Source organism: Ambystoma mexicanum, chromosome 8 (assembly GCF_040938575.1).
Source record: "Ambystoma mexicanum isolate Mex_15411 chromosome 8, UKY_AmexF1_1, whole genome shotgun sequence".
Classification (NCBI taxonomy): domain Eukaryota; kingdom Metazoa; phylum Chordata; class Amphibia; order Caudata; family Ambystomatidae; genus Ambystoma; species Ambystoma mexicanum.
Window position 1 is genome coordinate 873,936,023 of NC_090929.1, and position 25,635 is coordinate 873,961,657.

The following is a 25,635-nucleotide window of genomic DNA, read 5'->3' on the forward strand; positions in this document are numbered from 1 at the left end:
TGTAAATTTGTAAATCCATCCAGTATTTTGTTTTAAAAACACCAAAAAGTAGGTAAAAAAAGAAATAGTGATATCTTGGTTTGGTCCGAGAATGCACTTCCGTATTCGGTCCGCGGACACACTGCTGGGATTATCAGAGGGTGGCGTGATGTACATGAACATCACGGCACCCGCTCATTGGATGGTGAAAAACGTGAGCTGCGTCAGAGATTTTGCAATGGTTGCCATGTTTGATTCGTGGACAGACGATATTGTCCATGGACATTGCGGTAAAAACATATTGAAAAACACAACATTGCACCTATTAACCTACTGAAACAATCTCTGGGGAGGTGACTGGTGATGAGGATAGGATGGGATATGGCCATAAAAAGCCAAAGAAATAGGTGGTTTTCCACCTCCAAAGTTCACAAACAGTTCAGGAAAGTCCAGTAATGTTCGCAAACATCTCAGATGTTCGGGGGCATTCATACATATTTTTTCATTACAGGGTTGGTGAAAAGCAGTTTTTGGATGGCTGATAACTTAGGCGCCCCTAAATGAAACTGCATTAAATCTTGCAATGTCATTCCAGATCTTACTTTGAATGGTTCTACAAAGTTTGGTGCTGTTTTGCCAAGAGTGAACAAAATTAGAGTGGGTATCCCAACATATTTGAAAGGCTTATAAATTTGGTGCTGTTTTACGGATCTGCACACAACTTTGCAAAAAGATTTAAGACCCAGATGTGAATGTGTTTCCAAAGATTGGTGGAATTTTGCAAGATTAGAGGGGGTTTGAACATTTTTAAATGGTTTATAACTCTGTTGCTGTTTGACGAATGTGTACAAAAGATTTTAGAAAGATTACAGACCTGACCTTGAATGTTTGTGCAACGTTTGAATGGATATGGCAAGTGGGAGCTAATTTAAATGAATATTTAATGTATGTATATTTTGACACTTTACAAAAAATAAAACATGGACGGATTTGCTGAAAAGTCATGCAAGGAGCATTGGCAAGGACCCTAAAGCATGGTTTTTCAAATGTGTCAGTGTATTATTTTATTTTAAAGTGTCACAATGTAGGCACAACAAACAGTAATATACTTTTGGTGATTGAGGTATAGCCTGTGGCCATGGGCAATGGCGAAATTGTCTGAGTCATGGCCAGCGGACATGACTCAGCCAATCTGGCTGCTGGCCATGACCACGAGGGACTGGCAATGGCGTAACGTGGGTACTCTCTATCTAGCCCTGGCTGGACATTAAATATCATTCTAACAATGTACCCAAGCAAATGCACAAGTGGGACCCGAACGTGTAGGTCAAGGTCCTCAGTTCATTTGCAGAATTACTTAGGGAGTTTTCAATCCCACAGGAGTGCATGGAGAAGCTACCTGTTGACATACATACAACAGTCTCGGTTTTGATTTCTTCCTCGTATTCTCAAGTGGCCTTGGGACTCTTTACCCCTTTGCACCTGAAATGATCCTTTACATTTGACTTACCCCAATAATTTTCACTATAAATACGTAGATCCGGAATCTTTGAACATTAGCTGAATTTAGTAGTGCCCCCCACACCTCCTCTTTCTCTGCATAAGTAACATGGGCATGGCCACCGGGGACTGGCTATGTGGTACGTTTTTTTCAAAATCGGGATAGGTTTGAATTGGAACATTATTTTTGCCTGTGGTAAAATTCTGCCTGTGGCTACAACTCGAAGTGCTGCACAGGTTTGCATCAACAGATCACTGCGACTACTGCTACATACACTCAAAGACAAGGCTAATCAGCAGATAGTTAGTGAGCTCACCTAACCAGGTTCCCACGTGGTCACCGGGCCACCCCTTCAAATCATTAAACACATTTATTTGCGAACATATGGCCCACAATCTACACACATTGAGAAAGACTCTAGTGAGTCGAAACATTTGTCGGCTGACTTCTCGCAATAAATATAGCACAAAAAATGGTTTTCAAGACTGCTTTATTACAACAATAGTTACTTCTTTAATAACCCAGCACTAAGGTGAACAGGGCTCACTCTACTTTTCGAAATGTATTACTTGAAGAAGGAAGGGCACCTTAAAAAAAGAAACCCATCACTAGCAGGAGGGTAATCTGTTTAAAGTACTAGATGAAGCTCAGTGATCCACCCATGCTATCACCCTGCAATTACTTCATAATCATGTACTCTGATTTGATTATTGCAGCATGCAGCATGGCCGAAGCCCTAGGTTTGAATGGGAAAAAAATATTTTGCTTGCGGCTACAGCATGAAGTGTTCAGCATGTACTGAATTAAATCAAACCTGCGCAAGGAGCATCAGCAAGGACATGAAAGCACGCTTTTGCAAATTTGTTTTGTGTTTGATTTGTCCAAAATGTTAATTTGTAAGCACAAAAAATAGTGATACAATGGACAATAGGCCTAGCCCTCGCAAGTCACGAATGCCGACTCTGATTTACTTATTGGGGCATACAGTATGATCAAAGCTCTTGGTTTAAATGAGGAAACAAATTCTGCTTGCAGCTGCTGCCCAGAATGCTGGAAGGGATTGTAGCAAACCTGTGCGAGGAGCCTTAGCATGGACCGCAAAGGGTGTTTTTTCAAATCTGTTCTGTGTTTTACTTTTTTGAAAGTGTTGAAACGTAAGTAAAAACAAATAGTGATATAATCTTTTTGCTGAGGCATGTGTGCTTGAACCTTGGCATGGACAAATGTATTCTCTGATTTGCCTATTGAGGTCTGCAGCACGGCCAAAGCCCAGGCCCCATAGATTTTGGAGACTGGCCATACAAGCCATGAGGACAGGCCATTGGTTACATTCTGACGGTATAGTGGACACTTAACTAGTTTGCTGGGTAGGTGCAGTGGATAACAGGGGTGGTTTGGCGCGGCTGGGGTGATGGTCAAGCCTCATGCCTAGGGCCTAGGCAATTGAACAACGACTTGCAACTTCAACATGCACTGCTGATAATGATACATATTAGTATGCGTTACTAAAGATAGGTTTGTTAAAAGATGTTTATAGTTCTTTCATATATGTTAAGAGGAATTATTAATAACTAGTGATGTAACATTATGAAACATTTTCACTTATAAAAACCTATTCAATTGACAGAAAACATTGTTAAATGCACAGTTAAATTATATCCCAGCCTTGGGATTCCTGTGCCCCAGCAGTTAGCTAGTGGCCTTTGTACCTTGGCCCCCCTGGCACTTTCCTCCTGGGATCCCATGAGCACTTGTCCATCTGTACTACCCCTTATATTTATGGAGTTCGCTCACTGCACAAAGCATATGTGCATTTATAGGAGCACTTTGTATAATTGTTTGGTATAATTATGGGGACTGCAGATGCAAAAGAATTGTAGAACATTGTTAAGTGGCAGTTGGTGGGTGGACGTTTAATATGTTGATAGGCTATATGTAGAGTTTTTTTGAAGTGATTGGTGGATATATGTATGAATGGTTTAAAGCAGGCAATGAGGGAGTGTTACAAACATGACAGTACAAAAAGTAGGACTCTCTTGTGGGATGCTGTGCATGTGCAATCTGGGTTTTCTAATAAGAAGGGAAGCGGCACCAACCACAAATATGGAGTGGCAGGTGGACAGGGGAAGATGTTGCGCGTGTGTTACATCTAAGGTATGGAGCAGTGTTTCTCATGCTCCTTGATTACAGCTTCAAAAGCACTTCAAAATGGCTCCCCCCTGCAGAGTGGTGTGTTGCAGTATATACAGAGCACTGTTGTCTTCGAAAGATAAGGATCAACAGCCTATTTTATCGGTGCAAGGTAGGTGGTAGAATTCTGTGTCCCACATAAATTGGCTGTGTGATTACAGTATTGGATGAGGAATATGAGATACAGGAAGACAGCCTACTACTTCCTAAGAAAGGAACAGTCTTTCTGAGAGCATTGCAGTGGTTGGATTTTTTGTGGTGGTGCATGGATTTGGTCACATAGGAGTACTGTGTTTTAAGGATGAAATCTTGAAGGAAGCAGGATGTTTCTTGAGTTCATTTATTAAGCATCAAGGTAATCTGGTGACATGAGGTATTAATATATTAGGATTAGGAGCAAAGGTAGGACATTTAGCCAACTGGCTCCCACCATCCAAGCTACATAGTTCCAACTGCCTGGGTGGAACATCCAATCAAATACAAAGATTCCACACACACTCTAACCATTCTCTCATGACATCAGCACAGACTCCAAGTATCTTCTCATGAAATCATCTCACACAGACAGAAAAATACAACACACCTCCTTTCCTTGCACTTGCAGAAATGACACACACACACACCCAAATAAGCAGGAGGGAAGATACAACACACCTCTCCACCTTGCACTTGCAGACAATAACCTCACATAAACCCAGAAAGTCACACAACTCACCCACACAATCAGATACTCTAAGAACACAACACCTCTTCCTAACAACATTCAATCGCAACTAAACACCATCTAGATCCACCATCACCTGTGTAACTGGAGAGTCTGGTTGTCCCACTAAGGCAAAATTCACATTCAACCAAGAGACCACACTACAATTCTGCTTCCCAAAGTTTGGGAACTCTACTTCAGAGCTCTGTTTCCCCCCACTGCTCTTAAATACGGTGTTAATATATGTATTTCAATAAATTTCCCACCCTTGCTCTCTTCCCTTGCCCTGTGTGCGCTTTGAAACAGTATTGTCTTATTGTAAATGCACCAAACAAGCAAACAATAAATTAATACAAAGCCATCGTACACTACACACCAGCTCCTACCCACTGCCGCCCCAGTGGATCTCAAGTCTGCCACACCTGAGCACATTCGGGCCCCACCTTGGGCAACATACTACCTCCATGAACCATCAAAGACACCAGGCATTGCCACCGGCAAAGCTCAGGCCTGCAAACCTGAGCAAAAACAGAGCCCCTCCTCGGGCTGGCACGCAAGCCCGCTGGAGCAGTTTTAAAATTACTGACTAACTTCCAAGTGACAACCACAACTCCAACTAAAACACAGCAATCCACAACTTGGAACATGAACCAAGCCAACTGGACACCAACAAGGCACAACTAAAGACAACTCACACAGGCTGACACCTACCATGCAAACCACTCACACATACAGCAACACAGCTGGCAAAACACTACTTCAAGAAAACAACCTTCACCTCTACCAAACCCAAATAGCGCTCTAGGCAATATGAGTACCAACTAAAACTCTCAGGCACAACCACTGAGAACCAATACAGCTCACCACGAGGAACAGTTGCCGTATAGACCACCCAGACAGACATTTACCACCCAACAAACATAGTGGGAAGCAGAGAAAGGGTGATCAAAACAAAGGATGAAATAACCCTACAGACAACGCTCAAAAGACATTTCACTTGAAAGCTCAAAAAGGAACGATGACCTGCATCTGAGCACCCTCACACCAAGCCATCACCAACAGCATGGTGCACAGAGAGTGCACCACACAGGCAACACTCTACCAGGAACTGGTTACACACCAAGCCCCGCCACACATCACAAACCCCTCGCATAGTGATTTATAGAACTCCACAAAACTCAAACTGAAAACAGGTCGCCCCCAACCAAACAGCCAAAACTCTCACATAAACTGTAACATAAATGTGATCACTGGTCTTACTCACTCCTTAACTAACAGTAAAACACTCACTCATTAAACAGTGCCACTCCTTTGACAGTGTCAGCACCCATTCAACAATGTCACTCCTTCGACAGTGTCACACTCACCACATGCTGCATGTTATGACAGAGCAGACAATAGAGTGCTTTTCCATTAATAGTAATTCTATAAAGATAACAGAAGTAAAGACATCTGAAAGTGCATGCAACTTATAAGCATCCTAAACAGTTAACTAGCATGTGTGAAACAAATGATCCAATTCAGAACATGCAGTAACATGTTTAAGTTGCCATGTGCGTGTTATGTTCCAGTAGTTAAATCTAATTTAACATGTCTTAAATACCACTTGGCTAAGAGTCCATGCTGCCCACTTTCCTCGCAGCGTAAAGCTGACATTTGTCAAAGGGTTAAACTAATAACATCTGTAACATAGCATGCCAATACTTTTCTCCAGGTCCTAAACAACCGCACCCCACAAATCCTCAAAAGACAGTACATCTGTAATTTGATCAAATCATTCATCCCAACCCTCCACGAACATACCAGCACATCCAAAAGGACTCACAACACAGTAGTGTGATTGCTAAGTAATGACATCTTAAAAATCTATTCATGCCATTGGATTAGATGCATTCTCTTTCCTGAAAAACCTCAAACATTGGTTATTGCGAACCCTCTGATCTATGTGTACCTTCAAATAGATCCATTGCATACACAGAATGGCTCCAAAGCCCATTGGACTGCTGCAGGATTCATCCCATGAACTCCTTACGCAGCAGTGCAATAATACCCCGTCTTCTGATCTCGGCAAGGTAACTGTTTTGATTGAACTGTACAGCAGGAGAATGTATCCGTTCCCTACCGACGACAGCAGCCCAGCAGACTGCTGCCATCAGGAAAACATAACTCCACACACAATTAGGCAAACAAGGGCTCTAAATGTAATCATTTAACATCTTTCCTGAGCGCACTGATCAAATCAAAAGGACCCTCCACTCTGCAGTTTCTTGACATGCATAAGAGAACTTCCAGAACTAGCCGGTCAAAACAGACGCATTATTACCAAATAAACTCAGCATTTTCCTTCTGCATTGTTCAGCGAACATAATCCCCCCGTGACCTCTAAAGCGCTATATGTGCATAACTCAAACAGATGAGCTAACGGGACTGGCTAGTGTACATCAGTGCATTCTTCAAAGCTTCCAATGCCAGAAGTGACTTCTTCAACGCTTCCAATGCTGCCTGGTAATCAAAGTGCTTTCATCATTACGCATCAGGCGTGTAGAATGTTTCTTCCTTTCACCCAACAATCACAAAGTAGTCAATCTCCCGAAATCGCACATACTGATAGCACAGGGCCGCACCCCGCCCTGGGCAGGGCAAATGGGTGAGGTTGGTCCAAATGTCACTATCACCAGTACACCCCAGACTGGTATGCAAGCCTTGGGCCAACATTTCGGCCACCAACTGTTATCTGGCTGGAGCCAACCCCGAACATACAAACTTTCACAAATGACATGGCCTGCAGAAGCAGGCATGTACTTAAGGTTAAGGAGCTCAACCCATAGGAAGAGCACTTTTTGGGCGGCTTATAACTTTGCCCCCCACCCTGGATGAATCTTCATTAAACTTTGCCAAAATGTATATGGGCCCCTCGGTTTGATTCTGCGATGTCTGGTGTGGTTTTGTAAAGCCGAGGCAGTTATAGGTTGGTCTCAAAATGTGTGGTTTTCCTCAAAGACACAATGGGGGAAAAAATGTGCTCACGGCAGCAGCCCAAAGCATGGAAATTTTCTCCACATTTGCGGCTGGAGTGGTGGATTGGTCCCAAAAGCCGTTTTTTTGTAAATTTGTAAATCCATCCAGTATTTTGTTTTAAAAACACCAAAAAGTAGGTAAAAAAGAAATAGTGATATCTGGGTTTGGTCCGAGAATGCACTTCCCTATTCGGTCCGCGGACACACTGCTGGGATTATCAGAGGGTGGCGTGATGTACATGAACATCACGGCACCCGCTGATTGGATGGTGAAAAACGTGAGCTTCGTCAGAGATTTTGCAATGGTTGCCATGTTTGATTCGTGGACAGATGATATTGTCCATGGACATTGCGGTAAAAACATATTGAAAAACACAACATTGCACCTATTAACCTACTGAAACAATCTCTGGGGAGGTGACTGGTGATGAGGATAGGATGGGATATGGCCATAAAAAGCCAAAGAAATAGGTGGTTTTCCACCTCCAAAGTTCACAAACAGTTCAGGACAGTCCAGTAATGTTCGCAAACATCTCAGATGTTCGAGGGCATTCATACATATTTTTTCATTACAGGGTTGGTGAAAAGCAGTTTTTGGATGGCTGATAACTTAGGCGCCCCTGAATGAAACTGCATTAAATCTTGCGATGTCATTCCAGATCTTACTTTGAATGGTTCTACAAAGTTTGGTGCTGTTTTGCCAAGAGTGAACAAAATTAGAGTGGGTATCCCAACATATTTGAAAGGCTTATAAATTTGGTGCTGTTTTACGGATCTGCACACAACTTTGCAAAAAGATTTAAGACCCAGATGTGAATGTGTTTCCAAAGATTGGTGGAATTTTGCAAGATTAGAGGGGGTTTGAACATTTTTAAATGGCTTATAACTCCGTTGCTGTTTGACGAATGTGTACAAAAGATTTTAGAACGATTACAGACCTGACCTTGAATGTTTGTGCAACGTTTGAATGGATATGGCAAGTGGGAGCTAATTTAAATGAATATTTAATGTCTGTATATTTTGACACTTTACAAAAAATAAAACATGGACGGATTTGCTGAAAAGTCATGCAAGGAGCATTGGCAAGGACCCTAAAGCATGGTTTTTCAAATGTGTCAGTGTATTATTTTATTTTAAAGTGTCACAATGTAGGCACAACAAACAGTAATATACTTTTGGTGATTGAGGTATAGCCTGTGGCCATGGGCAATGGCGAAATTGTCTGAGTCATGGCCAGCGGACATGACTCAGCCAATCTGGCTGCTGGCCATGACCACGAGGGACTGGCAATGGCGTAACGTGGGTACTCTCTATCTAGCCCTGGCTGGACATTAAATATCATTGTAACAATGTACCCACGCAAATGCACATGTGGGACCCGAACGTGTAGATCAAGGTCCTCAGTTCATTTGCAGAATTACTTAGGGAGTTTTCAATCCCACAGGAGTGCATGGAGAAGCTACCTGTTGACATACATACAACAGGTCTCGGTTTTGCTTTCTTCCTCGTATTCTCAAGTGGCCTTGGGACTCTTTACCCCTTTGCACCTGAAATGATCCTTTACATTTGACTTACCCCAATAATTTTCACTATAAATACGTAGATCCGGAATCTTTGAACATTAGCTGAATTTAGTAGTGCCCCCCACACCTCCTCTTTCTCTGCATAAGTAACATGGGCATGGCCACCGGGGACTGGCTATGTGGTGCGTTTTTTTCAAAATCAGGATAGGTTTGAATTGGAACATTATTTTTGCCTGTGGTAAAATTCTGCCTGTGGCTACAGCTCGAAGTGCTACACAGGTTTGCATCAACAGATCACTGCGACTACTGCTACATACACTCAAAGACAAGGCTAATCAGCAGATAGTTAGTGAGCTCACCTAACCAGGTTCCCACGTGGTCACCGGGCCACCCCTTCAAATCATTAAACACATTTATTTGCGAACATATGGCCCACAATCTACACACATTGAGAAAGACTCTAGTGAGTCGAAACATTTGTCGGCTGACTTCTCGCAATAAATATAGCACAAACAATGGTTTTCAAGACTGCTTTATTACAACAATAGTTACTTCTTTAATAACCCAGCACTAAGGTGAACAGGGCTCACTCTACTTTTCGAAATGTATTACTTGAAGAAGGAAGGGCACCTTAAAAAAAGAAACCCATCAATAGCAGGAGGGTAATCTGTTTAAAGTACTAGATGAAGCTCAGTGATCTACCCATGCTATCATCCTGCAATTACTTCATAATCATGTACTCTGATTTGATTATTGCAGCAAGCCCTAGGTTTGAATGGGAAAAATAATATTTTGCTTGCGGCTACAGCATGAAGTGTTCAGCATGTACTGAATTAAATCAAACCTGCGCAAGGAGCATCAGCAAGGACATGAAAGCATGCTTTTGCAAATTTGTTTTGTGTTTGATTTGTCCAAAATGTTAATTTGTAAGCACAAAAAATAGTGATACAATGGACAATAGGCCTAGCCCTCGCAAGTCACGAATGCCGACTCTGATTTACTTATTGGGGTATACAGTATGATCAAAGCTCTTGGTTTAAATGAGGAAACAAATTCTGCTTGCAGCTGCTGCCCAGAATGCTGGAAGGGATTGTAGCAAACCTGTGCGAGGAGCCTTAGCATGGACCGCAAAGGGTGTTTTTTCAAATCTGTTCTGTGTTTTACTTTTTTGAAAGTGTTGAAACGTAAGTAAAAACAAATAGTGATATAATCTTTTTGCTGAGGCATGTGTGCTTGAACCTTGGCATGGACAAATGTATTCTCTGATTTGTCTATTGTAGTCTGCAGCACGGCCAAAGCCCAGGCCCCATAGATTTTGGAGACTGGCCATACAAGCCATGAGGACTGGCCATTGGTTACATTCTGACGGTATAGTGGACACTTAACTAGTTTGCTGGGTAGGTGTAGTGGATAACAGGGGTGGTTTGGCGCTGCTGGGGTGATGGTCAAGCCTCATGCCCTAGGCAATTGAACATCGACTTGCATCTTCAACATGCACTGCTGATAATGATACATATTAGTATGCGTTGCTAAAGATAGGTTTGTTAAAAGATGTTTATAGTTCTTTCATATATGTTAAGAGGAATTATTAATAACTAGTGATGTAACATTATGAAACATGTTCACTTATAAAAACCTATTCAATTGACAGAAAACATTGTTAAATGCACAGTTAAATTATATCCCAGCCTTGGGATTCCTGTGCCCCAGCAGTTAGCTAGTGGCCTTTGTACCTTGGCCCCCCTGGCACTTTCCTCCTGGGATCCCATGAGCACTTGTCCATCTGTACTACCCCTTATATTTATGGAGTTTTCTCACTGCACAAAGCATATGTGCATTTATAGGAGCACTTTGTATAATTGTTTGGTATAATTATGGGGACTGCAGATGCAAAAGAATTGTAGAACATTGTTAAGTGGCAGTTGGTGGGTGGACGTTTAATATGTTGATAGGCTATATGTAGAGTTATTTTGAAGTGATTGGTGGATATATGTATGAATGGTTTAAAGCAGGCAATGAGGGAGTGTTGCAAACATAACAGTACAAAAGGTAGGACTCTCTTGTGGGATGCTGTGCATGTGCAATCTGGGTTTTCTAATAAGAAGGGAAGCGGCACCAACCACAAATATGGAGTGGCAGGTGGACAGGGGAAGATGTTGCGCGTGTGTTACATCTAAGGTAGGGAGCAGTGTTTCTCATGCTCCTTGATTACAGCTTCAAAAGCACTTCAAAATGGCTCCCCCCTGCAGAGTGGTGTGTTGCAGTATATACAGAGCACTGTTGTCTTCGAAAGATAAGGATCAACAGCCTATTTTATCGGTGCAAGGTAGGTGGTGGAATTCTGTGTCCCACATAAATTGGCTGTGTGATTACAGTATTGGATGAGGAATATGAGATACAGGAAGACAGCCTACTACTTCCTAAGAAAGGAACAGTCTTTCTGAGAGCATTGCAGTGGTTGGATTTTTTGTGGTGGTGCATGGATTTGGTCACATAGGAGTATTGTGTTTTAAGGATGAAATCTTGAAGGAAGCAGGATGTTTCTTGAGTTCATTTATTAAGCATCAAGGTAATCTGGTGACATGAGGTATTAATATATTAGGATTAGGAGCAAAGGTAGGAAATTTAGCCAACTGGCTCCCACCATCCAAGCTACATAGTTCCAACTGCCTGGGTGGAACATCCAATCAAATACAAACATTCCACACACACTCTAACCATTCTCTCATGACATCAGCACAGACTCCAAGTATCTTCTCATGAAATCATCTCACACAGACAGCAAAATACAACACACCTCCTTTCCTTGCACTTGCAGAAATGACACACACACACACACCCAAATAAGCAGGAGGCAAGATACAACACACCTCTCCACCTTGCACTTGCAGAAAATAACCTCACATAAACCCAGAAAGTCACACACCTCACCCACACAATCAGATACTCTAAGAACACAACACCTCTTCCTAACAACATTCAATCGCAACTAAACACCATCTAGATCCACCATCACCTGTGTAACTGGAGAGTCTGGTTGTCCCACTAAGGCAAAATTCACATTCAACCAAGAGACCACACTACAATTCTGCTTCCCAAAGTTTGGGAACTCTACTTCAGAGCTCTGTTTCCCCCCCACTGCTCTTAAATACGGTGTTAATATATGTATTTCAATGAATTTCCCACCCTTGCTCTCTTCCCTTGCCCTGTGTGCGCTTTGAAACAGTATTGTCTTATTGTAAATGCACCAAACAAGCAAACAATAAATTAATACAAAGCCATCGTACACTACACACCAGCTCCTACCCACTGCCGCCCCAGTGGATCTCAAGTCTGCCACACCTGAGCACATTCGGGCCCCACCTTGGGCAACATACTACCTCCATGAACCATCAAAGACACCAGGCATTGCCACCGGCAAAGCTCAGGCCTGCAAACCTGAGCAAAAACAGAGCCCCTCCTCGGGCTGGCACGCAAGCCCGCTGGAGCAGTTTTAAAATTACTGACTAACTTCCAAGTGACAACCACAACTCCAACTAAAACACAGCAATCCACAACTTGGAACATGAACCAAGCCAACTGGACACCAACAAGGCACAACTAAAGACAACTCACACAGGCTGACACCTACCATGCAAACCACTCACACATACAGCAACACAGCTGGCAAAACACTACTTCAAGAAAACAACCTTCACCTCTACCAAACCCAAATAGCGCTCTAGGCAATATGAGTACCAACTAAAACTCTCAGGCACAACCACTGAGAACCAATACAGCTCACCACGAGGAACAGTTGCCATATAGACCACCCAGACAGACATTTACCACCCAACAAACATAGTGGGAAGCAGAGAAAGGGTGATCAAAACAAAGGATGAAATAACCCTACAGACAACGCTCAAAAGACATTTCACTTGAAAGCTCAAAAAGGAACGATGACCTGCATCTGAGCACCCTCACACCAAGCCATCACCAACAGCATGGTGCACAGAGAGTGCACCACACAGGCAACACTCTACCAGGAACTGGTTACACACCAAGCCCCGCCACACATCACAAACCCCTCGCATAGTGATTTATAGAACTCCACAAAACTCAAACTGAAAACAGGTCGCCCCCAACCAAACAGCCAAAACTCTCACATAGACTGTAACATAAATGTGATCACTGGTCTTACTCACTCCTTAACTAACAGTAAAACACTCACTCATTAAACAGTGCCACTCCTTTGACAGTGTCAGCACCCATTCAACAATGTCACTCCTTCGACAGTGTCACACTCACCACATGCTGCATGTTATGACAGAGCAGACAATAGAGTGCTTTTCCATTAATAGTAATTCTATAAAGATAACAGAAGTAAAGACATCTGAAAGTGCATGCAACTTATAAGCATCCTAAACAGTTAACTAGCATGTGTGAAACAAATGATCCAATTCAGAACATGCAGTAACATGTTTAAGTTGCCATGTGCGTGTTATGTTCCAGTAGTTAAATCTAACTTAACATGTCTTAAATACCACTTGGCTAAGAGTCCATGCTGCCCACTTTCCTCGCAGCGTAAAGCTGACATTTGTCAAAGGGTTAAACTAATAACATCTGTAACATAGCATGCCAATACTTTTCTCCAGGTCCTAAACAACCGCACCCCACAAATCCTCAAAAGACAGTACATCTGTAATTTGATCAAATCATTCATCCCAACCCTCCACGAACATACCAGCACATCCAAAAGGACTCACAACACAGTAGTGTGATTGCTAAGTAATGACATCTTAAAAATCTATTCATGCCATTGGATTAGATGCATTCTCTTTCCTGAAAAACCTCAAACATTGGTTATTGCGAACCCTCTGATCTATGTGTACCTTCAAATAGATCCAATGCATACACAGAATGGCTCCAAAGCCCATTGGACTGCTGCAGGATTCATCCCATGAACTCCTTACGCAGCAGTGCAATAATACCCCGTCTTCTGATCTCGGCAAGGTAACTGTTTTGATTGAACTGTACAGCAGGAGAATGTATCCGTTCCCTACCAACGACAGCAGCCCAGCAGACTGCTGCCATTAGGAAAACATAACTCCACACACAATTAGGCAAACAAGGGCTCTAAATGTAATCATTTAACATCTTTCCTGAGCGCACTGATCAAATCAAAAGGACCCTCCACTCTGCAGTTTCTTGACATGCATAAGAGAAATTCCAGAACTAGCCGGTCAAAACAGACGCATTATTACCAAATAAACTCAGCATTTTCCTTCTGCATTGTTCAGCGAACATAATCCCCCCCGTGACCTCTAAAGCGCTATATGTGCATAACTCAAACAGATGAGCTAACGGGACTGGCTAGTGTACATCAGTGCATTCTTCAAAGCTTCCAATGCCAGAAGTGACTTCTTCAACGCTTCCAATGCTTTCATCATTACGCATCAGGCGTGTAGAATGTTTCTTCCTTTCACGTTGTGCCAGCAGCTTGCTAGAAGTAGAATGCAAGACCACCTTCACCTGAGGGGCCTGCGTGACGTTACCAGAAGGCAGCAGGTTGCCACAGGATGAAGAACTCCAGCATCAACGGAAAACATGGGGTTGGAGTGAGGTAAGTGGTGCACTCCCTTCTCCCTGGGTCTCCTCATACTAAAGAGCATTATCCCACCATCTGCAATAGCTGTGGAGTGCATCTCTGGTACCCTTGGCAGAGAAGAAGGCCCTCCACTAAGTTCCTCTTGCTCTAGGGGCCAGATACGCTGGGGAAATACCCGTATCGGACTCATGAGCATCTGGCTCTCAGACTTGCCTCCTCTCCCCCTGACACTGGCTTTAGTCCTGGGAGAGGGAGCACTCTCTATTTTGGCAGGCAGAGGTAGCCTGCCTCGCCTCTCTTTCCTCCATGCAGTGCAGGGGTATCCATCGTATTCTTCCCCTGACAATGTCTTGAAGTCCTGGGTGGTGGGATAGTTTCCCTTGGGGGCAGTTATTCCCTCTCTCCTTGTTCACAGATCCTGGAACACCCCCCCACCCCCCGCAGCAGTAACACCTCTCCCTTCTCCTTACATGACAGGATGCCCCGCTCTTCATCTGGGCTCAGAGCCAGCTCATCACTGGTGTTGTAAGGATGAAATCTTGAAGGCAGCAGGTATGTTTCTAGAGTTCATTTATTAAGCATCAAGGTAATCAGGTGACATCAGATATTCATATATTAGGAATAGGAGCTAAAGTAGGGAATTGAGCCCACTGGCCCCCACCACCCATGCTACATATTTCCAACTGCCTGGGTGGAACATCCACTGATATACAAACATTCCACACACTCGCTAAACATTCTCTAATGACTTCAGCACAGACTCCAAGCATCCTCTCATGACATCAGCTCATACAGACAGCAAGATACGACATACTGCCCAGGTAGTCCGTGACTATACCTCATCTTCCTAGTCCTCTTTGTTTTCTTTTGATGTATTGTGCTTCTTTCCTTATGTAGGTCCTCCAGCAGGTGGTGGTGGCTCTTGTGGAAGAGGGATGGCAATAGCTGATGCAATTGCAAAGATAAATAGTAGTTTTGCTAATATTCTTCCAAGTATGTGCTGTGTGTTAGATAGTTAATGGATAATGAGTAGGAATAGGTCTAGGAGCTGTGCAAGGGTACATTTTGAGATTCAAAGTTCCTAGATGAGCAGAAAAATGCATGGGTGGTCACGTGACACTGTCCGGACAGTCTGCGATGACGTCAGATGTTCACAAACATCGGCAAACACAAAAACAGTGGAAAAAGTTGCAAAAAGTGTATAGAAGTGGTACAAATGATGCTAGAACGTGAGGAATGGCAGAGTGTTAAGGTGAACCTTTCTAAATTGGCCAAAAATGTTCCTATATTGGGGTAAGTATGTTATTAGAAAGTTGTGGGAAAATAGGGTGTACTGGTAAAAACCCATGAAATTCACTGAAACATCTTTGTTAAAGGGACATTTTGGTTAAGTTGCACTAATAAAAACCTATGAAATTCAAAAAAAAAAAATGTTGTTAAACGGATGTTATAGTAACAAGCAAAACCGAAAAAAAAACGGAATTCGCCAGTTATGGTAAGCTGAGCAACCATATTTCACACCACCACCGTGCACTGCTAAGACTAACACCAAGTACATGAAATATGACATCACCAATGTCATTGATGACATCACTGATGACATCACACATTACATTCATTTTAATAAACAGTCCCCACAAGGGGTTGTGTTTATAATTTTGTTAACAATGTTAGGGGTGATTGGGATACCTATCATGAACTACTTAATGTATTAAAGAATGCACTCATGTAAACATATATTCAAGTGGTGTTGTTAATAGAGTAACCTTATTATACATGCATATAGGCAATTATTTCAGTATGCACCATAGAAGTAGAATATTTTTGTATCTGGTCATTTCCGATAGTAAAATAATAAATGCTACTTTATGAGAGTTTTGAGAAATGTTAAACATGAGATGAAAAGGTAACAATTGAAAACGTACCACACACGTGTGCTACTTGAAAAAATACATATAAAAACCCGAAATGCATTCAAATTAGAGGAACCTACAGGGAAACTAAAGTAAGTATGAAAGAAACAACAGCACCAAAAAAGTTACAATAACTTTAGAGTTAATCATCATGTACCCAAATTAATTGTTTGTTTGAGGCCTGCTTATTTCCCCATGTATGTGCACTATGAGCTCAGATTGAACTCTAAGGAAAGTACTTTAAGAACACATAAAAATGTCAATGTGTGGAAATTCTCTTTGTCAGTAAAAACAAAAAAACAAACATAATCATGTCAGTAAACAAAAACAAGCGACCCCGATATGTGATGTCAACAGTGATGTCATCAATGACATGTGTGATGTCATATTTGATGTCCTGTGTGTTAGTTTTAGCAGTGTATGGTGGTGGCACAGGTTATGGTCGTTTAGCTTACCATAACTGGTGAATTTCACATTTTTTTTCTCGGTTTTACTTGTAACCATAACGTCCCTTTAACATTTATTAGGGCAGCGATAGCCACCCTACAGTTAAGGGGAGTCGAAGACATAGAAGAACCCCTCAAAATTCTATTGTTAATAACTTTATTCGAGTAACGGATTTGACCAACATTTTAAAAGTGATTAGATGTCTGTGCCCCCCCCCAGACTGCAAAGTTTCGTAAAGATTTGTGAAAAAATAAAATGGTTATTAAGTGTAAATATTTTTTTTTTTTTTCCAAAAGTGCGGCCTACTTCCCTTTATTTTCCAATAGATGAAAATGGTAAATTTTTGCCAAAGCGCACAGCCCAAACCGCTGGACGGATTTGGACCAGGTCCGAAACAACTGGGGCAAAGCATTGACTCACCCGCCATGCATGGTTTGGGGTATTCTATTCAGTATTTATATAATTATTTGATGGAGAAGGGGGTGCCCACTTGCCCCAAAAAATAGATATCTCCCATGGTGCATTGCAGGAGCATGGCTTTCAGAAATGAAACAACCACCATCTTGTTTTTCTCTCGATGCAAGAGATATTTGTGGCTATAACTGAGGTTATGGGAAAATGAAATGCATTAAAAAAAACTATAGGCAGGTCAAAGAAAATACAAATGCAATCAGGGTAGAGGTGGGTGGAAGGCTAGGGGGCAGTGAGTGAAATTTGGAGGGGGTCCTAGGGACCGAATTTGCAACACAAAACTTTTTCTAGTCTCGGCTACAGCTGCAAATCACTGGCATTCGAAAGCAAACTGCGTCACAGAAGCAGCGTGTATTCTGGGGTAAAAGGGAGGGTCCTGGGGAGGTGAGGAGGCTGTGTGGGGAGTGGGTAGAGCTGGCACAGATGAGGAGGGCACTTGGTGATTGCCTGGGGGGCAGCAAAACCTTTTTTTGTGTCATTTTGCAGATATGTGCAGCTATATCCGAGGATACAAACGACTTGTTGATACCCCTGAGTAAGAGTAGTTCTGTAGTTGCGGCTACATTTTTGGGGTTGTCTGTGTTTCATTTATTTTTTTAAAGTTATTTGTATAGTTATAGTGACGTTGTAGGGGCAAAATCACTGGCCAGTCACCTGGTATGTATTAGAGAGTCGTTTTTTATCTTGTATGTGTGTTTTCAGACTTTTGGGCAGGTGAGACAAATAGAAGAAAATAGTTAAACAAAATTAATATAAAAAGATAAATTGTAGTCTAGTTTTAGATGTGCCATACAATGTATTTTAGGGTGTGTATTTTCACGTATGGTATTATATATTGTGTGGCTGTGAAATGTTTGCCTATCTAGATTATTGTTATGTATTTTACTATGCTTTCTTATTTTTCAGTTACTATACAGAAGTACATGAGTAGTGTTGTACAGTATTGATCATTTAAGTTGGATTGTAGTATAAAATTGAAGTCAGTCCCCCTTTTTAGCTGATCTTTTGTAGCCATGGTTATGGTAGAAGGCAATGAACTGTAGCCACAGGTATAATAAAAAAAAGTCTTGTTATTATTTATTGTATTTGCTTATTTATGTATGATGAGTAATCCTTAAAAGGACTGTTTTGGGGTACACTGAGTGTAGAACTTTAGCACAGGAGTACTGTTTTGATATTATGAAGGAACACTGCATTTCCTTCATCGGTTAGGTGTACTCCGTCATGTCTATAGAAATTGGCCATTATAAACTGTATGTTGTTGTTTGAAAGCCATAATTGGTTGTAGTCTATCATGAATGCTGAAACTGCTTTATTCAAATTTCCCCAGGATTTCTCAATGTTAACATTAAATCTGGTGGTCCATCTCCATTTTTTGTCTTTTGAGCGAGATTGGAAAAGATAAAAGATGGCGTGAGGAAATAGTTCCATTAGTTTTCCCATGTCTTGTTTTATCATTAAAGTAAGGGACACCCTTCGTACATTCGCCAAATCATTGTCTCCAAAATTAATTAGTATGACATATGGGTGCCCTCTACTTCTCAGACTTAACAATTTTGGAAAGACTTGGAATCAACACATTTCCTGCAATCCAAACCATGTAATTCTAAAGTCTCTCAAACCTAGATCCATGTTAATATTTTGTTTCTAAAAAAAAAGCCAGCAACCAAAATAGCCAACTGTCACCAATCAGCTAAGCCGTTTTCAAACCAGCCATGATATATGTAGTATTTCTCTGTTTCCAGGGAAATGTTCCTAGTTTGAATTTCTAGTAGTTTGTATGAGCAGGGTATGTATGATGTGTGTGTGTGTGTGTTGTCGTAACTAATTGGTTGATAGTGCTGTTGATATTATTTGTGGCTATACAGCAGCCCCCCAGCGTGCAGAATTGCTATTCGTGGGTAGATACCCACACCCCCAACCCTCCCTGCAGCTGTGGCTATTTTTGGTCAAATGACACGTTGTGTGTTTGTGGTCGTGTGGTATCCGCCGCTATCCAGAATTATGGGTAGGGTGGCATCTTATATGAATTGATTGGTTGATTGTAAGAGACTAGGGCAGTAGAGGAGTACTTTGAGGAGTGGAGGGGGGCTGGTAGGCATGTTGAGAACAGATGTTGGAATTTGGTGGAGTGGAAATGCAATTTTGAACCTGTAGTTTCTGCGATTAGCTGTGGTTATCAGCAAACATCCAGGAGGGGCTTTTTTGTATAACCAAGTCTATGAACAGCACGTGTGTAGGTGTATCGATATTATTCTGCATTTTATTTTTTGTGGCTGGACCTGCAGATATCTTTAAAGTTGCGTCTATAAATATACATTTTCAGTGCAATAATCATATTTTTATGTGGATGATGAAGTACAGATTTGTATTTGTGTGTGTTATTTTATGCACCTAGTTGTTCACTTATTTGAATTGAAGTTTTGAAGGCCACTTTATTTTGAATTGGGGCTTGCAGAAAAATGTGTGTGTAGCTGCAGCTGCAAACCAAGATCAGTAGCAGCGTCGAATAGCCGCAGCTTTGAAAGATGCTAGGTGTCAATTTCATTCTTTGTTATTGGTTGTTGGTACTTTTCTATTTGTGTACCTGTCTGTTATAGGTTGTGGCGAAAATGTGTCATCCATTTTAGTTGTTTTATTAATATATAGTTCACTTTTTTGGGTTTCATTTTGAAAAGTATAAAATCCACCATTGTCTCCATTTGTATCCTTTTGATGGAAGAACTCTCGCTGTGGAGGTGGCAGGAGTAAAAGTAAGGCTGATGTGAAAGTAAGAGTCAATATTTTTTTTACATCTTTGGAGGTATATTTGCAGTCTTGTGTGTCTTAGTTGTATTTACCACAGCTATTAGTTGGTCATTATGATCATTTTCATCTGTTTTGATTGTGTGGCATGTATATAATGTATTTGTCAGGTTTTAGAAATATGAAATTAGATTTGTCAATGAATGACAATTATCTGCAGGCATTTAGTTTTTGTAATTATGTTAGTGAGGTTGAAAGGTTTATTTGATTGTATTTTTAGTAATTTTAATGCACTTTCAGGTATGCAGTACTCTTAGGTGTTTAGTGTGTTTTAGGAGGTAGTTGAATTGATGGTGGTTTGCAAGTATATTTTAGTAATTTGTTGTGTGTATTTTATTGTAGCTGTATTGATCTCATCATCACAGTAGACTCTCACTAAATGTTGTACAATTAACTCCTGTGAAAGGTCAACCTATATTCAGAACATAGTGACACTGTTGGATATGGAGCAGCTTGTAAAATTGGAAAAGTGCAGCTGACACTGCAGCAGAAGTGGATGCATGTGCTGGACGTGTTGCAGATTTTTGTGCAAGTAATGCATGAGCCTCATGTATTTTTATTTTGTGGTCTTCATGTGATTTCCAATAGGCATAATCCACATATTTGCAGTGGATTTGCACTAGGTGGCTACTCATTATTGATGTTCCTAGTCGTTATGATGGGACATTGGAAGGGGGAAAAAAATGGGCACTTAAAAAAATAAATTGAGGATGAAAGGTAATCTGGTGTTCGGTGATTAACTTCTGCCATTCCTTAAATGTGGCACCTCACCTGGCTACCCATTTGAGGTATCGCCTACACATGACTTGCATCATGGAAATATCGGGACTGGGTAAAATAGGAGGCTTTGCAGTCTGCATTGTTGCTGAAGTTGAGGCTTCATTTGCAGTTGGTGATGATGTTGCACTGGTGGATGGAGGTAATGCAGGTGGTGCTGATCTTCGTCTCTGGAAGGAATGGTACTCATGGTTTTTTCTTTTGTGATGTTCGTGTGATTTCCGATAGTCATCCTCGACGTTACCCCAGTGGACTCGCACCAGACAATTAATCATAATAGATGTTCCCAGGGTTTGAGATGGAAAGATGGAAGGGCAACGGCATAGAGGTTTGTTGCAGATTGTGCAAAGTACCTCCTCTACATCTTTTCTGGAAAAGAGTTCTTTGACTTTAAAGAAGCACCAGCTGTCAGCAGTTGTTTTCATCCAAGTTGCTTTCTTCCTGAGTGGCAATGGATTGTGTACTCAAATGTCAAAAGGTCATCACTACTGGTACTACTGTGGTCGGACATGTTGGACTCTCCAACTGGGAAGCAATATGTAAAACAATAAACATGACAACACTAAAAAGACCATGCCTCTATATTGTTAAAAATCTGTAGTGGTGTTCTTTAAAAAAAAAAGAAAATGACAGTACTAGTGTTTCTATCTGTGTGGTTGTTTTCCATCCCTTGTTCTCCAAGTTATATATCCCATCCTGTTCTCTCTTATTCTCCAAGTTTACTTAACCTTCCCCATGCTATGTCCTGTCCTTTGTTTATTCTCACCCAGTTTCTATATCCCTATTTGTTTATTGTAGTGGTATTTTCTTATCGTTTTTTATATTGTATGTTTTTTTTAAATCCAAGTTGGATGTTTGTTCCCAATGGCCTAATGATTACAGTGTGGAAAGAGAACAACATTGTACTATGCACTAATGTTGTATCTTATTTAGTGCATGTGATGCACTGCATAGAAACTATGAGGGTCATAAAAACGTGTGTATTAAATTGTGTTTATAAAAATGAGTGTGTCATTGAACTGATTTTCTTTCTTTTTTTCAGATAGAAGGATATTACTTCTTTTTTAAACATAGATGAATAACCTTGGCTACGTTTGAGTCCAATCGGCTATTAGATGTTGGAGACGTGGTTGACAGCAGCAACAACCTAGTGGGGTCCTAGCCGTAGTTTCAATGATTGTAGCCGAGGCTATAGCTGTAATGTGTAAAAAGTGCATTATATATGTACTCTTTTTTTACTGTGTCTTCTGTTATTTATATTTTTGTACAAAGTTTATGACAATAAACACACGCAATAACATAGCCATGGTTATAGGATTCGGGGCGTCATTGGATTTTTGGGAGTGGCTATACATAATTTTGGTGAAAAAAAAATAAAAGTCGAACATTTTTTTAAGATGTATGGAGTGCAGTGTTTGTAACATTTGAAATACTTTGTATTAATGAAAAATGCATATAAGTGTACATACCTGAAAAGGGTGAATACATATTCAAACACAGTTTGTTGAAATAGGTTTATTAGGTGAGTGTGGATGTGGGTTTTCTTTTTCTTTTAGGGTCTGATTCATCAAAGTGTTTTATAATGGCGCAATCCCATAGGAAAACGTTCCATGAATCAGGCCCTTAGTTGGAACACATGATACATCATCTTCTTTAGCCCATTTATCTGGATTGTTACTGTCTATGATATGTCTTAAATTTGTACTGTCCTTTTTCATTGATTGTATTTCTTGTTGAATATTAAGTAATATTTATTTTAGGTCTGTTAAGGAATCCATCATTATATGTGGGGGTACTTGTTGTGCCTCCTGCTTGAATCTTGAGACTTGAATGACTTCATATTTTTAAAAATATAATACACTTTAAAAATATTTGTGTTGGCTGCATATACATTTAAAAGTAGGTAAACTATATCTGTTTGGTGACTGATGTTTGTTCAATAACATATTATTGCTATTCTAATTTTACATACATATAAAGGATTTTCTTTTGGTTCCTTTTCTTGAGTATCTTCTTTTTTAATTTCTTCCTCTGTAGGATAATTCTACTCCAGCCATTCTATGTAATTTTCCATTGTACTTTGATAGACACAAATACTGCTTGTCACCTTAGATATTAGAATTAGCAATGGTGGAAGATTACATGAGGAGAGAAGGTGGAATTTATTTTATTTACTTCCTGATTGGTTGTTTATTTTCTGTGTGGTGGGTGGCTGCCAATAGGATGTCAAGTACCTCAGATGCTGTCTAATGTTAAACCTATTTGAGTATGTATTTTTTTGAGTGATGTTTATACATGCCAATAAAACTGTAGATTGCATGGCATTATTATATTAAGAGTATTCCTACACAGTGCCTTTTTTTTGTTTGAGGATGAGTTGTACCTTTAGGAGATAGTGGAGTTTTGGGGGTATATTTACTGTTTCATTGGATATTTGAAACATGGAGCCAATGTCAGAAGGCAGGGAATATCTTTGTTCAGAAGACAGTGGAAAACGTGAGGATTTTGAGCAAGGGGTTAATAGTGATTTTGAGCATTTCTCAAAGCATTGGCTTACAAGGTGATTTTGGTTTTATGATATTGTTTTAGATGGAGTGTTTGAAATGAGAGGTATAGGCTGCGGTTGTGGAAAACTATTTTTGACAGGAAGCCAAGGTTTATTTCTCTTTGGGAAAAGAAAATTAATGTATCATCTAAATAAAGAGCACAGACAAGTTATTCAATTTTATTTGAATCATCATAGAGGTGAAGAATTTTCTCTGATTGAAAATATATTTTTTGATGATACGTTGGTAAAAGAACCCAAATGCTCTTATTAGAGCAACCCAAATACTTTTTTAAGTATATTGGAAAAGGGAAATACCTTTGATATTTTTATTTTTAAAATAGCCGCAGTTACGATAGCAGCCAATGAAACATTTTGTCCAGTCAGATGTTTTATAGCTGCGGGTATCAACCGTAACATGGGTAATAGTTGTGGGAACGAGCAAGCAAATGGCATGTTGTGTATTTTTTGCGGGTGTAGCCGTGTTTATAACTATTGCCTTAACTGCGGGTATAGTGATCCCAATTTCTAAGCATTGATCATGTTGCTCCATTGAGATTTACACCACACAATTTCACATGTTTGTCTGATTCCGTGCCCTCATGTGTACCTTTATGTTGTTAGAATTGTTAAATCTGTAAAAATGTTTTGACTAGCCATGACAACCGGCGTTTGAATCGATCCACGCATATGAACTCTTCAATCGCACGTCGTTTGGCAGTCTTTGATAGCCACGGGTATGAATCCGTTTGCTGTACCCACGGTTATAGCTGGTTGTATTTTGGTGCAGTGATCATATAATATTTTGGATATTTCAGCTCAGATTTTTACATTTTTGAGCGCATTTGAAAAATGTACATGTAACCGCGTTATCATGTAACCGGGTTATCATGTAACCGGGGTTATAGCAGCAGTTATGGTATTTGGAAAAAATAGAAGATTTGTTTTTAATATAGTGTGTAAATATTATATAACATATTCTTTGAAGGATTGTGTTGGGGTGTATTGATTGATAAAAGTTGTAATAAAAATGTGTTCAGCATTTTATTTGTTTGCTTTCTACAGTCTCCTTTTTTTTGACCTTTTTTGGAGTTGTAGAGATTTCACAATTTGCCTGTAGCTGTTCCATCAGACACATATACACCTCCTCTACCCTGACATATTAGATTTTTCCAAGACCTGTGCCATAAGATCAGTGTCTGATATCTTATCTAGATCTTTCTTTTGTCGATAATATTCTGTGTCTACTGTGGATCTAGTTTTTCAAATGGTCGGAGATAAAGTCCAGTTGGTCTCAATTACAAAATGGCCAGACCAACTGACTTGATTAATAGCCACCATGAATAGGAATCCTCTATATATAATGGGATCAAGAAAATGAGCCTCATTACGAATGTGGTGGCAAGGCAACGATGGCACCGGTAGTGCTACCGGCGCCGTTGTTACCATACCGCCACATTATGAGTTCTGCTTGTGGGTGCCACTCTGCACGCCTGGTCAGACCATAAATGTAATTTATGTTATGCATGTATGAAATGTAAATAAGTTGTATAACCAATAAACATTTTAAAAAAAGATTTATTGTTGTATAAAAAAATGAGATGGCGTATTTGAAGTGTTTTGGAATGAATGGTGTTTTTCAAGTAGTTAGATAGTTGCTGTATTCTAACTAGATTGACTTTCAAAAATACTACTGTAGTATAATGGATGTAGTTAGATACCTGCTGGTGTATTTTAACTGTTATTTGTGCTACAGTTTAGTGACTAAGGGCCTAATTCACAGAAGCGTTTTATAATGGCAAGACCCCATTGGAAAACGCTCTGTGAATAAGGGCCTACATTTGGGTTAAAGGAATATTAAGTAGGCATTTGTTAAATTTGCTGGTAACCTATTTTTTGGAGTAACAGAGGTATTGTTACATTCAAAACCAAACACTTCTTTTTTCGACATATGCAGTGTAGTGCCCTGAAGTGGTTGTGGCTCCAGTGTGGTATACTACACCTACTGTTCTGAAGGTTTTCTTTCCAAGAGATACTTGGCCATGTGTGAAGCATGTACGCTAACAGTTATTTTTGGTACCATCTGCATTGTACCTTAGAAGCATTAGTATGCCATATTGGATGTATGATTTTATTTGTGTGGTGGAACGATTGTCTGAATTGAAAAAAGGGCATAA